We start from the raw sequence: 14,066 nt of genomic DNA on the forward strand, positions 1-14,066 counted from the left end.
CCTATCCAGTCAGATGCAGGACAGCACACTGCCTCTCAGCTGGCTCACCCTTATGCAAAAAACCACATGAATTTCACATGTTTTCATGTGATCACATGTGATCTTATGTGAAGTTAATGTGCTAACATGTAAAGCAACATGTGATTACATTAAATTACACATGAGAAAACGTGATCACGTGAAGTGTTCCAAAACATGTTTTCACATGATTTCACATAAAATGTAACATGTGAAATCGTAAGGGCAGGAATATAAGATGCTTTTTGATGTTATGTTTGATGTTATATGATCTTGAAAAGACAAAGGGTTCTGGAGGAGCTGCAGCACCCATGATGAATTATAGATTTGTTTTGCCAAAGTTATAGAATTAATGCTGTCTGTTCAGAAATAAATAAAATCATTATTTTAGGTTCTTCCATGTTCCTTTCCATTTATTTTACTTTTTACTTTTCCTCAGTCCTTTTCACTTTCCTTGGCAAAACAAGCTCTGTGTCAGTCAAGACATATTCAGAGGCACCATGAATTGAAAGCAGCTTTTGATGGATTTTAAACCATTCAACAAATAGTTTTATAACGAAGAGTAGACCCAACTAAACACTCTTGATTCTTTACACACACATTGAAAGCCTAAAGGACTGTGATTAGCCCAAAACTGAGCATGGTAGCCTATTAATATGAGTAAGAAAATAGTTACTTCACAACTCTCACCTGTGGAGTACGAGAATCCAAAAGTGGCTATTCACAAACACCTCGGCACAGTTACTGTCAGGTACTGGAAATCAAATCCATGTTCTGAGATGACGAAGATGATTCTGGCTTCATTTGAACACTAGAAACAATAGGAAACACAGGCCAACACAATGCAAATATGTACATGAGTTAGATGGTGGAAGCAGGGAGCATAGCTGGACAAAGGCACAAGCACTTTTTCTGTTTTCTGATAATCCCCCCCAGATTTAGCCTGGCTAATTCTTTATCCCCTCCCAATTCGCAGCACTCCAACCTGAAGTCTTATAATAGCAGAGTCAGAATTAACTCAAAGTACCGCCAAAACACACAGATACACACCCATGCGTGTACACACACGCACGCACACACACACACACACACACACACACACACACACACACACACACACACACACACACACACACACACACACACACACACAGAACCTGACTGGATACATGTTAAAGTACCTGACCTGAGTTGGGGCTCCTCTCACCTCCTGTGTATCCCAGACAAACAGCTGAGTCTCCCTCCTCCCTCCTTGTCTCTGGAGGCAGACCTTTCCCCTCCTTCTCTCTGCCCCCTGAGCCCCTATTCTGTGAGCTGGTGGCAGTGGAGGTACTGACGACTGGCCTAACAAAAGGCCTGGCACATTTCTATTCCACACACACGCCTACCCAGGAGGGGATAGAAACAAGTGGAGAGAGAGTAGAGAGTGTAGAGAGTGTAGAGAGAGTGGGAAGAAAGAGAGAGCGAGAGAGAGAGAGGAGAGATATTCCTACTAGGGACAAATCAATTTAGTTGCACAGCATCTCCCTTTTTCACACAGCCTGCATTCCTCAAAACCAAACTTTCTGGATGCCAAACATCAAGCACCCCTAATTGCCCTTGGGGGCACCTGTAAGTGCAGTTTGCAGGTTTTGTACACCACAAAACCCTCAGCTGCACTTGTTAAGCATTTATTCTGTCAGAAGACTATAAGAAGGCAAATGGGATGGCTAACATTTAACGACATTGCTGGTTACAAAACCAGATCGGCCAAATGTGTCCCACTGGGTGGACCCAGCTGGGTCTGAGTCAGGGGAATGTGTTATTAGCATATTTACCCAGCATGCATGTGGTGGAGGCAGACAGGTCGCTCTGCAAGCAGCTTTGCCCCAACAGGAGTTTTAGGGATTAACAGTTAAGAACCTGCCACATTCCTGGGCACCAACCAAGGGAAAGTGCCCTTTGTGTAGAGACCTGTCTATTGTCTCATGCTTTTGTCAAATGGCATGGCAGAGACAAATTTGTGTGTCAAAGTTCCATACTGTAGGTAATTGAAGTGCCAGTGGGTGATGTTAGGAAGGTACTGCAGGTTAAGATAGATATTGAACATACAGGTTTAACACTTAAGTGGATTTTACATTGTTTGTACTACAATGCATGTGCAGACTCAATGTCTAATAAACCTTAATTCCTTTCCTTTCACAGTACTGTTCAGCAGTTGAATATCAGTGCAAAGCAGATGTTATACTTTCTGTAGACAGTGGAGCCTACTGGTGATATTTGTTACTGCTTATTTTCACCAGTTGTTGAAGCCATGTCAATGGTTGAGATTAAAGTTAAATATCAAGAGGGCACAATCCCCACACAAATTATTTACAAGGATTTATACACTTGTTTAATGACCAATTTACAAATGATATCAGTACTACAGTCAAACAGAATAATTGGAAATCATTGAAAATGACAAGAATATGCAAGTTTAACAATGTCACAACAAAATATCACCATTGCGGTATATACGTGTCCTAATCACTGACTACAGTAATGTGTATATACAGTATTCTCAATGTTGACAATAATTATATCTATTCATTCACAAGACGGCTTAAAAACAGGGCTTTACAAGGTACAAATAGTACAACCAACAACATTCCATCGCCACTAATATGTTCTCAAACTAATATTCTTAAATTGCAAAGGATAGATTACAACATTTAGAACAAAGCTAAAATTGAGGGTAAACAAAGTTGATAAAAGCATATATGACCTGTGTAAGTCTGTGTACAGTATGTGAACATACAGTGCCTTGCAAAAGTATTCAGATCCCTTGGATTTCTTAACATTTTGTGTTACAAAGTGGGATTAAAATGTATTTAACTGTCCACAATCTACACAAAATACTATGTAATGTCCAAATGGAAGAAAAATGTAATAACTAAAATATAGCTCCCTGAGTCAATACATTTTAGAAATGCATTTGGCATCGATTACAGCTGTGAGTCTTCTTGGGTAAGTCAATAAGAGCTTTGTACACCTAGATTGTGCAATATTTGCCCATTATTCTTTTCAAAATTCTTCAAGCTCTGTCAAGATGATGGGGATCATACCTATCCCTTACGGAAAACCCACATGATTTCATGTGTTTTTGGAGCACTTCACATGTGATGATATTTCATGTGAAGTTTCAAATGTGGATTTTCACATGTGAAATAATGTGAAACTATGTAACATAACCTTTCACATGTGGATTAACATTTTCACATGAGATTTTACGCAAACAAAAATGAGGAATATGATACACACACAGTGATTTTAACAATGTTTTCAACACACATATTTGACACACGAGTCATGACTACTTTGTGTATTTTTATTTATACAGTAGTTATTATTCAACGTGTGCTTAACTGGGATTTGAACTCTCAACCTCTTGGTTCACGACGTTCCAATCGTCCTGCTACCCCACCATGTCTGTGTCAGTAACTGATTTAACCTATACTCCTACACTTTGGACTTCTAAGTAAATCTCAAATACACTCAAGAAAAATAATTATATCTATCATAGTGATTCAGATGTAACATTAAAACAGAACAATATATAAGTCTCCCGAGTGGCGCAGTGGTCTAAGGCACTGCATCGCAGTGCTAGCTGTGCCACTAGAGATCCTGGTTCGAGTCCAGGCTCTGTCGCAGCTGGCCGCGACCGGGAGACCTGTGGGCGGCGCACAATTGATCCAGCATCGTCCAATGTAGGGGAGGGTTTGGCCGGCAGGAATGTGGGTTCGTTTCCCACGGGGGACCAGTATGAACAAAAAAACAAAAACAAAAAAAAACATGTATGCATTCACTAACTGTAAGTCGCTCTGGATAAGAGCGTCTGCTAAATGACTAAAATGTAAATACCCTACAAACATTAGACAATTATATAGAAAAACCTAAAATTGCTGAAATAAGTAAATTAAATCAATGATGTAAGAATAGTCAGAATAATTGATAGGTAAAATAGCAGTGCAGATGGACATTAAGGCCTAGATTCAATCAGATAAAGCTTAAACACGTGATAGCGTTAGAGCTGTCAAATCAGTGAGTGGGTGGTCATTGTCACGAAGCCACACCCATTCTACTCGAGTTAGAAGTTCAGAACGAGAAAATGTAGGCTATATACAAATAAGGACACTCAAATTGAAAACCATTAAAGAAAATAATGAGGATTTCTATCAGTCTTCTCGAGGTGTAGAATACATCACATTAAGAGATTAAAGAGTTCAAAAACCATATTAATAGATTGCTTATTATAAATAATGTTTTGTTGTTACAATTAACAGACTAAAATGCTGTTATCGAGGTTATTTCCTTAGTAGGTGATGTCAGAGGTCAACATGTGGGAGAAGTTAGAGCTCAGGGACGATAGACGCATTTCTCACCAGTAATTACCAGTTGGAGGGCCATTCAAGTAGATTTTTCCCAGTCGTATGTGATCATTTCCCACTTCCCACTTGGCTACGAATGCAGCATTAGGTACACTCATTACTGCACTTTGAAATGTAGCATATTTGGGAGCATGGTTTAAAATATGTTGTATTTGTGCCAACCGTCAGTAGAAATGTTGTACCAGTTTAAGTGGTTTTATTGTTATGCTGTTCAAGATTGAGCACCTCTTTTGACATGGTCAGTTCTGCAGTCTTTGTATGAACTTGTGACGCTCAAGAGCTGTGATGTTAAGCGGTTACTGTGCATTTTTCAGTAGCTTAATGGCAGTTGGTTTACAGAAAGGTAATGTTTTAAACCTAAATAACTCACTGTCAACTACACTGAACAAAAATATAAATGCAACAATTTCAAAGATTTACATGTTGCATTTATATTTTTGTTCAGTATAGTTAAGTGGGTTATTGTAAAATGCACCTGACTTACTATAAAAATGTATCACACTCACCAACCTGATGGTCTGGTAGGACCATGAGGTCTAGCTATAAATTAAATATAGTATGATTCTTTGAGCTCACATGTATTTATGTCAGCCTTTAACAAGTCTACAGAACTGAAAGTGTACAAGTTTAGAGATGAACAGACGACATTAACTGGGGTGACATTCCCACTTATGGGAGACCAAAAAGAGCTAGCTGAAAGCCACACCTCGAATAAACCATGCCTGCAATCTTCTGATAGGCTGCCACTGTTACAGTATGCTGCCAATCAGCAAGTGAGGTCCATGTGGTCAACAGAAGAGTCAGTGAAGGCACAGTAGGTTACTGCACGATTGCAAGTGTCCGCAAGTGTCCTGTAGGTTGCTGGCAACAAGCTGCTGTTAAGTTATTGGAAAATGCACAATAAACTCTTAACATTGCAGCGCATTACTGACACATTCTCATACAAAGTTTGCAGAACAGAGGAGGTGTTCTACTTGCATGGCATAACCATCAAACACTTAAACTTTCATTGATGGTTGGGCGTGGTCAAATACACATATATTGACCACACCCCCGAATATGCTAATTATCCCAACCAGTACATTGCCCCCACCTATCAAAGTGCAGTGATGATTGTACCTTATATAAAACATATTGGGTAGAAAGAATTTCTATTATACCTACAGTGCAACTCCACGAGGTGAGATCTTGCATGGAGCCCTAGGCCAAGGGAGATTGACAGTTATTTTGTGTTTCTACCATTTGCAAATAATCGCACCAACTGTTGTCACCTTCTCACCAAGCTGCTTGGCGATGGTCTTGTAGCCCATTCCAGCCTTGTGTAGGTCTACAATCTTGTCCCTGACATCCTTGGAGAGCTCTTTTGTCATGTGCGAGGAGTGGTCGGGAGAGGTAAGCTTGGCTTCTTATATGGTGTTGAGTAAAGCTTAAACCATGTATTTAGATTGTAGGTAGGTATTGCAGTTAGGTATTGTAGGTAGTAGGTAGTTTATTTAGGTAGTTATTGTAGGTTATTGTAGGTAATTATTGTAGGTAAGTATTGTATTCGGCGGAGCCCGGCGAAGCACGAGGCTAGCTAACCCACTACCTGGACCAATAAAGCTAGCTAGCTAGCTAGCGGGTAGCTACTGGTAACTTTTAGCAACTGTGGATAGTTGTTTCCAATGTTATTTCACGCTTAAGAGTACCTGTAATTAAGCCAGCTAGCTACCTACCATTCAGCTGTTTTTCTAACCTCATTATCTGAGGCATTAACGTTAGGTAGTTAGTAGCTACTGTACTTAATTACAGCTACTGATTGCAGAAGACCAATGTCTTCTTGTCTGCCACCCAGACAGCTGGCGTCGGGTAAGTTTGGCTTTATACATAGCTTGGGCTTTGTCGAGTAAGGCTTAAACTATGTATTTAGATTGTAGTTAGGTATTGTAGGTAGGCATCGTGGGCTGTTGTGGGTAGTTATTGTAGGTTAGCATTGTATTCGGCGGTGCCGGGTGTAGCACGAAGCTAGCTAGCTAGCTAACTCACCTCCTGGACTAGCTGGCGAGTAGCTATTAGCAACGGTAGCAACTGAATACAATATCCTTTTAGCCAGCTACATTTGTTCGCAGCGCCGCCGTTTTTCAAACAAAGTCAACACAGCAGCCATTGCTAGCTAGCCAACACGACCAGCTAGCTGTACTGTAGCAGCTAAATACAATATATTTGTGCTAGCTAGCCAACGTTTAATTATTGCTGCGTTATGAAAGGAACTAGTCACGGACACAAATTATCTGTTTAGTGTGTTAACACACTATTGGTAGTTTGTTGTAACCAAGTATTGGTGCTAAACTGTGTGTTATTGGATGCTAGCATGCTAGTTAGCTATGGCGTCATAGTTAGCTAGCTGAATAAAGTAAGTTGAGTCTATTCCTTGAAACATTGAACCGCTGTAGTTCACAACAATTCTAATTTCTAAAGTGGAAGTTGGGAGAGTTTTATTCGGGTGGTTCAGTGAAACAATTATAGTTTCTGAGGTGGAAGTTGGGAGAGTTATATTTGGGAGTTTTGGTGAGGGAGGCCCTACTCTCTCCTTTCCCAGATGTTTAGTTCATTTCATTCCGATCTCCTCTGCATTATTGTAGCCATTTGCTACAGCCTGTCAACTATGCCTCTGCCTATCCCTGTTCTCTCCTCTCCACACAGGCTACACAAACGCCTCACACCGCGTGGCTGCTGCCTCTCTAACCTGGTGGTCCCTGCACGCACCCCACACCTGGAGTTCCAGGTCTCAGGCAGCCTCTGGAACTGCCGTTCTGCTGCCAACAAGGCTGACTTCATCCCAGCCTATGCTACCCTCCAGTCCCTCGACTTCCTGGCGCTGACGGAAACATGGATTACCACTGAAAACACTGCTACTCCTACTGCTCTCTCCTCGTCTGACCATGTGTTCTCGCATACCCCGAGAGCATCTGGTCAGAGGGGTGGTGGCACAGGAATCCTCATCTCTCCCAAGTGGACATTCTCAATTTTTCCCCTAACCCATCTGTCTATCTCCTCATTTGAATTCCATGCTGTCACAGTCACTAGCCCATTTAAGCTTAATATCCTTGTCATCTATCGCCCTCCAGGTTCCCTTGGAGAGTTCATCAATGAGCTTGACGCCTTGATAAGTTCCTTTCCTGAGGATGGCTCACCCCTCACAGTTTTGGGGGATTTCAACCTCCCTACGTCTACATTTGACTCATTTCTCTCTGCCTCCTTCTTTCCACTCCTCTCCTCTTTTGACCTCACCCTCTCACCGTCCCCCCCTACTCACAAGGCAGGCAATACGCTTGACCTCATCTTTACTAGATGCTGCTCTTCTACTAATCTCACTGCAACTCCCCTCCATGTCTCCGACCACTACTTTGTATCCTTTTCTCTCTCGCTCTCCTCCAACACTACTCACTCTGCCCCTACACAGATGGTAATGCGCCGCCGCAACCTTCGCTCTCTCTCTCCCACTACTCTCTCCTCTTCCATCCTATCATCTCTTCCCTCTGCTCAATCCTTCTCCCTCCAATCTCCTGATTCTGCCTCCTCAACCCTCCTCTCCTCCCTTTCTGCATCCTTTGACTCTCTGTGTCCCCTATCCTCCCGGCCGGCTTGGTCCTCCCCTCCAGCTCCGTGGCTTGATGACTCATTGCGAGCTCACAGAACAGAGCTCCGGGCAGCGGAGCGGAAATGGAAGAAAACTAAACTCCCTGCCGACCTGGCATCTTTTCACTCCCTCCTCTCTACATTTTCTTCATCTGTTTCTGCTGCTAAGGCCACTTTCTACCACTCTAAATTCCAAGCATCTGCCTCTAACCCTAGGAAGCTCTTTGCCACATTCTCCTCCCTGCTGAAATCCCCCCCCCCCCCCCCCCTCCTCTCTCTCTGTGGATGACTTCGTCAACCACTTTGAAAAGAAGGTTGACGACATCCGATCCTCGTTTGTTAAGTCTAATGACACTGCTGGTCCTGCTCACACTGCCCTACCCTATGCTTTGACTTCTTTCTCCCCTCTCTCTCCAGATGAAATCTTGCGACTTGTGACTGCAGGCCGCCCAACAACCTGCCCGCTTGACCCCATCCCCTCCTCTCTTCTCCAGACCATCTCCGGTGACCTTCTCCCCTACCTCACCTCGCTGATCAACTCATCCTTGACCGCTGGCTATGTCCCTTCCGTCTTCAAGAGAGCGAGAGTTGCACCCCTTCTCAAAAAACCAACACTCGATCCCACTGATGTCAACAACTACAGACCAGTATCCCTTCTTTCTTTTCTTTCCAAAACTATTGAGCGTGCCGTCTTTAGCCAACTCTCTTGCTATCTCTTTCAGAATGACCTTCTTGATCCAAACCAGTCAGGTTTCAGGACTGGTCATTCAACTGAGACTGCTCTTCTCTGTGTCACGGAGGCTCTCCATCTGTAGCCTTGGATGTGAAAGTGTTTCTCCTCCTTTGAATAACAGAAAAAAATAGCAACCTTGGGTTATGACAAAGAAACACTATGACAACGTTACACAGTTGGTGATACAGTTCATCATTTACCCAGTTTAGATACGCTGTTTTATTTTCTTCTGTCATCTCAGAATGTGCAGGCAGCCCATAGCTACTGTCAAAAGTTCCATGCAGAAAAATGTTCGATGTCTCACAAATATGAGGTGTGCAAAAACAATAAATGTGACATTAAGCACACACTTTTATTCAAAGCAACAGTTATGCATTCATTCATTTTCCGTTCGTGGCCCCCGGAATGGAGCCCACAATCATGATGTTTCGAGCGCCATGATTTTTTTTCCATTAACTGTCATGGTGATTATTTATTTTGCAATTTTAATAGGCTATAGACTACATTTGTATCGATTTAATAGGCTATTGCAATAATTCAACATGCATGGCTGCATCACTCCTTCAGCCTAGGTAGCAGATTATCAAATGGAAGATGTAGGTACGTTTTTAGAAAAGAAAATGATTATACCTCCTAGGCTACAACAATACAGTGCAATGAGGTATTTATTATTGTTAGTTCACAATTATTGTCTAGGCTGTAAACTGCATTGATGAAGACCAATTTGAATGACCGCTCAAATGTCCTTTAGTGTTTAATGCCGAAATAAAGCCCTGATTATACAACCATTTGGATCAGTTATGGGTTTATTCTCGACAGTTTACAAGGTTCAGAAAATTACATTAGGCCACTCATGTGGTGTATTTTGTCAGGATGTATTGGCGTTTGCAGATAGGCCTACCATAGAAAAGTAGGCTATAGACTATGACACTGAGATGTGCTTTCTGTCGTGGATCATATATCCCAAGTCATCCTATAATTGACGTGGCCACCAGCATATGCCTAAAAATCACTAATGCCATTATATTAAGCCAGGATTGGCCGAAATACAGAAATTAGTGTGAGTGGGGTTGGGGTTCCAAAAAAAAATCTGTAGTAAAATCTAATTCATTTATAGCATAGATTCTCTACGGCCCTTCTCCATCTAATAGCCTAATGGGACGAATTGTAGCTTGCAAATGACCTACCAAATGCGAGGTGAAATTATTACATTAATTCGTTTTTTTATTCTTCCAACACCTGCCAAATAAAAACCTCATAATGCCCTACTTCTGAGAAAGTTAATCGGGCCAGATATGCTGAAGTGGACTCGGCCCGAGTACCATTAGCCAGAACCCAGAGTAATATGATTCTGCCGGACTTGGGAAGCCCCCTGAGTCCGAGTCGATGCCGAGTCCGCCAAGTCTCAAACGGAAATGGGCCCGAAATCACCGTGTTGACTGTTCAGTAATATGGTGTCGTAGCTCAGTTGAGTATTGAATGCTGTTGCTTTAAGAATGTATCAGGCACGTTGTGCGTGTATGGATGTGTGATGAGGGGACGAGTGAGTTTGTACGAGTTGTTAACATGCTGAGCTGAAGTAAAGACGTTCAGTTGCACAACAAGCCTCCGTGCATTTGTAACATTTGGTGACGAGGATGGCCGAGTTTAGCTTACCTCCGTAGCACAGTTTGTCTCCTCCTTGAGAGAGCTAGTGGGACCATGCAGATTCAAACCACTCGAAAACGAATTTCTACGTGATCAGCTCATTGAAAAAACATAATGTTTTCCACTGAGGGAGAAATTATTGTTAGAGACCAATGATCTGACACTGGAGAAAGCACTTACAACTGGAAAACAAATGGAAGTTGTTCTCGCTGACCTACATAAACTACAGAGCGCATCTCAGGGGGCGGGGCTTCACACACCGGCTGAGGCACCAGTGCAAAATGTTCAGGAAACCACTGTGGGGCGACTTTGTTCTAATTGTGGCTCCAGTGGGCATGCTACATGTCCAGCAAAGGGGCAACGCTGCAAGAACAGCAACAAAATGCAATCATTTTACCCGTTGTTTTCGTTCAGCAGCAGCAGGACAACATCCAGCAGATGCAGGTCGAAGTTCACCAGTCTCCATTAACTCTATACATGATGACTCAGTTGCATTCAATCAATGTGACTGCTACATTGATGGTGTTAAAACCCCACTGGTAATTGACACTGGAGCAAAAGTGTCACTTTTGAAACAAAGCCACTTATGAGTCATTCTTCTCACATGTGCCACTGCAGAGACCAGCAGTATCCCTTTACAGCTACAACCACATGCCGATCTCAATCATTGGGACTGTCTCACTGCCAGTCTGTTACAACAACAAAACTACACCAGCCACCCAGTTCTACGTTGCAACAAATGGTGCTAACATTCTCGGACTGGACTTACTTCATGCCCTAGGGTTCAAGTTGTCAGATTCAACTGGTGCACATGTGCAGCACTTGCCTACACTGTGCCTACGGAGTACTCACAACTGTTTGAGGAGCTAGGTCACCTCAACGGTTTCATCCATCGGCCTACAGTCAGCCATTGCGGAGGGTTCTGCTGACCCTTTGAGAGCCCACTGATAAGGGACTTGACAACCTCCTGGAGGATGACATCATCAAGCCCATTGACGCCTCATCATGGGTCTCAAATCTGGTTGTTGCGCCCAAGACAAATGGTGATATCCGGATCTGCATGGACCTCAGGGCTGTGAACAAAGCGATTATCCCCGACAAGTACCCGCTACCAACAGCTGAGGAGCTCACAACCCATTTCTATGGGTCCACGGTATTCAGCAAACTAGACCTGAGGCAGGGATACCTCCAGGTTCCCCTGGAACATGAGAGTCGAGATCTCACTGCGTTCATAACACACGGGGGGCTGTTCAGGTACAAATGCATGCCATTCGGACTCAACAAGTGTTAAACAAATCAAAATATATTTTATATTTGAGATTCTTCAAATAGCTACCTTGATGACAGCTTTTCACACTCTTGGCATTCTCTCAACCAGCTTCACCTGGAATGCTTTTCCAACAGTCTTGAAGGAGTTCCCACATATGCTGAGCACTTGTTAGCTGCTTTTCCTTCACTCTGCCGTCCGACTCATCCCAAACCATCTCAATTGGGTTGAGGTCGGGGGATTGTCGAGGCCAGGTCATCTGATGCAGCACTCCATCACTCTCCTTCTTGGTCAAATAGCCCTTACACAGCCTGGAGGTGTGTTGGGTAATTGTCCTGTTGAAAAACAAATGATAGTCCCACTAATCCCAAACCAGATGGGATGGCGTATCGCTGCAGAATGCTGTGGTAGCCATGCTGGTTAAGTGTGCCTTGAATTCTAAATAAATCACAGAAAGTGTCACCAGCAAAGCACCCCCACACCATAACACCTCCTCCTCCATGCTTTACGGTGGGAACTACACATGCAGAGATCATCCGTTCACCTACACCGCGTCTCACAAAGACACGGCTGTTGGAACCAAAAGTCTCAAATTTGGAATCCAAATTTGGACAAATTTCCACCGGTCTAATGTCCATTGCTCGTGTTTCTTGGCCCAAACAGGTCTCTTCTTCTTATTGGTGTCCTTTAGTTGTGGTTTCTTTGCAGCAATTCGACCATGAAGGCCTGATTCACACAGTCTCCTCTGACCAGTTGATGCTGTGTCTGTGACTTGAACTCTGTTAAGCATTTATTTGGTTTGCAATTTCTGAGGCTGGTAACTCTAATGAGCGTATCCTCTGCAGCAGAGGTAACTCTGGGTCTTCCATTCCTGTGGCGGTCCTCATGAGAGCCAATTTCATCATAGTGCTTGATGGTTTTTGCGACTGCACTTGAAGAAACGTTCAAAGTTCTTGAAATTGTCCGTATTGACTGACCTTCATGTCTTAAAGTAATGATGGACTGTCGTTTCTCTTTGCTTATTTGAGCTGTTCTTGCCATAATATGGACTTGGTCTTTTAGCAAATAGGGCTATCTTCTGTATACCCCCCTACCTTGTCACAACACAACTGATTGGCTCAAACGCATTAAGAAGGAAATCAATTCCTAAATTAACTTTTAAGAAGGCACACCTGTTAATTGAAATACATTCCAGGTGACTACCTCATGAAGATGGTTGAGGTAATGCCAAGCTGTCATTAAGGCAAAGGGTGAATATTTGAAGAATCTCAAATATAATATATATTTGGATTTGTTTAACACTTTTTTGGTTAATACATGATTCTATATGTGTTATTTCATAGTTTGGATGTCTTCACTATTATTCTACATTGTAAAAAATCATAAAAATAAATAAAAACCCTTGAATGAGTAGGTGTGTCCAGACTTTTGACTGGTAGTGTACAGTGAGGGAAAAAAGTATTTAATCCCCTGCTGATTTTGTACGTTTGCCCACTGACAAAGACATGATCAGTCTATCATTTTAATGGTAGGTTTATTTGAACAGTGAGAGACAGAATAACAATAAAAATCCAGAAAAACGCATGTCAAAAATGTTATAAATTGATTTGCATTTTAATGAGGGAAATAAGTATTTGACCCCTCTGCAAAACATGACTTAGTACTTGCTGGCAAAACCCTTGTTGGCAATCACAGAGGTCAGACGTTTCTTGTAGTTGGCCACCAGGTTTGCACACATCTCAGGAGGGATTTTGTCCCACTCCTCTTTGCAGATCTTCTCCTAGTCATTAAGGTTTCGAGGCTGACGTTTGGCAACTCGAACCTTCAGCTCCCTCTACAGATTTTCTATGGGATTAAGGTCTGGAGACTGGCTAGGCCACTCCAGGACCTTAATGTGCTTCTTCTTGAGCCACTCCTTTGTTGCCTTGGGCGTGTGTTTTGGGTCATTGTCATGCTGGAATACCCATCCACGACCCATTTTCAATGCCCTGCTGAGGGAAGGAGGTTCTCACCCAAGATTTGACGGTACATGGCCCCGTCCAGTGTCCCTTTGATGCGGTGAAGTTGTCCTGTCCCCTTAGCAGAAAAACACCCCCAAAGCATAATGTTTCCACCTCCATGTTTGACGGTGGGGATGGTGTTCTTGGGGTCATAAGCAGCATTCCTCCTCCTCCAAACACGGCGAGTTGAGTTGATGCCAAAGAGCTCCATTTTTGTCTCATCTGACCACATCACCCAGTTCTCCTCTGAATCATTCAGATGTTCATTGGCAAACTTCCAACGGGCCTGTATATGTGCTTTCTTGAGCAGGGGGACCTTGCGGGCGCTGCAGGATTTCAGTTCTTCACGGCGTAGTGTGTTACCAATTGTTTTC

This window comes from Coregonus lavaretus (assembly GCF_964263955.1).
Source record: "Coregonus lavaretus genome assembly, chromosome: 5".
Lineage (NCBI taxonomy): Eukaryota > Metazoa > Chordata > Actinopteri > Salmoniformes > Salmonidae > Coregonus > Coregonus lavaretus.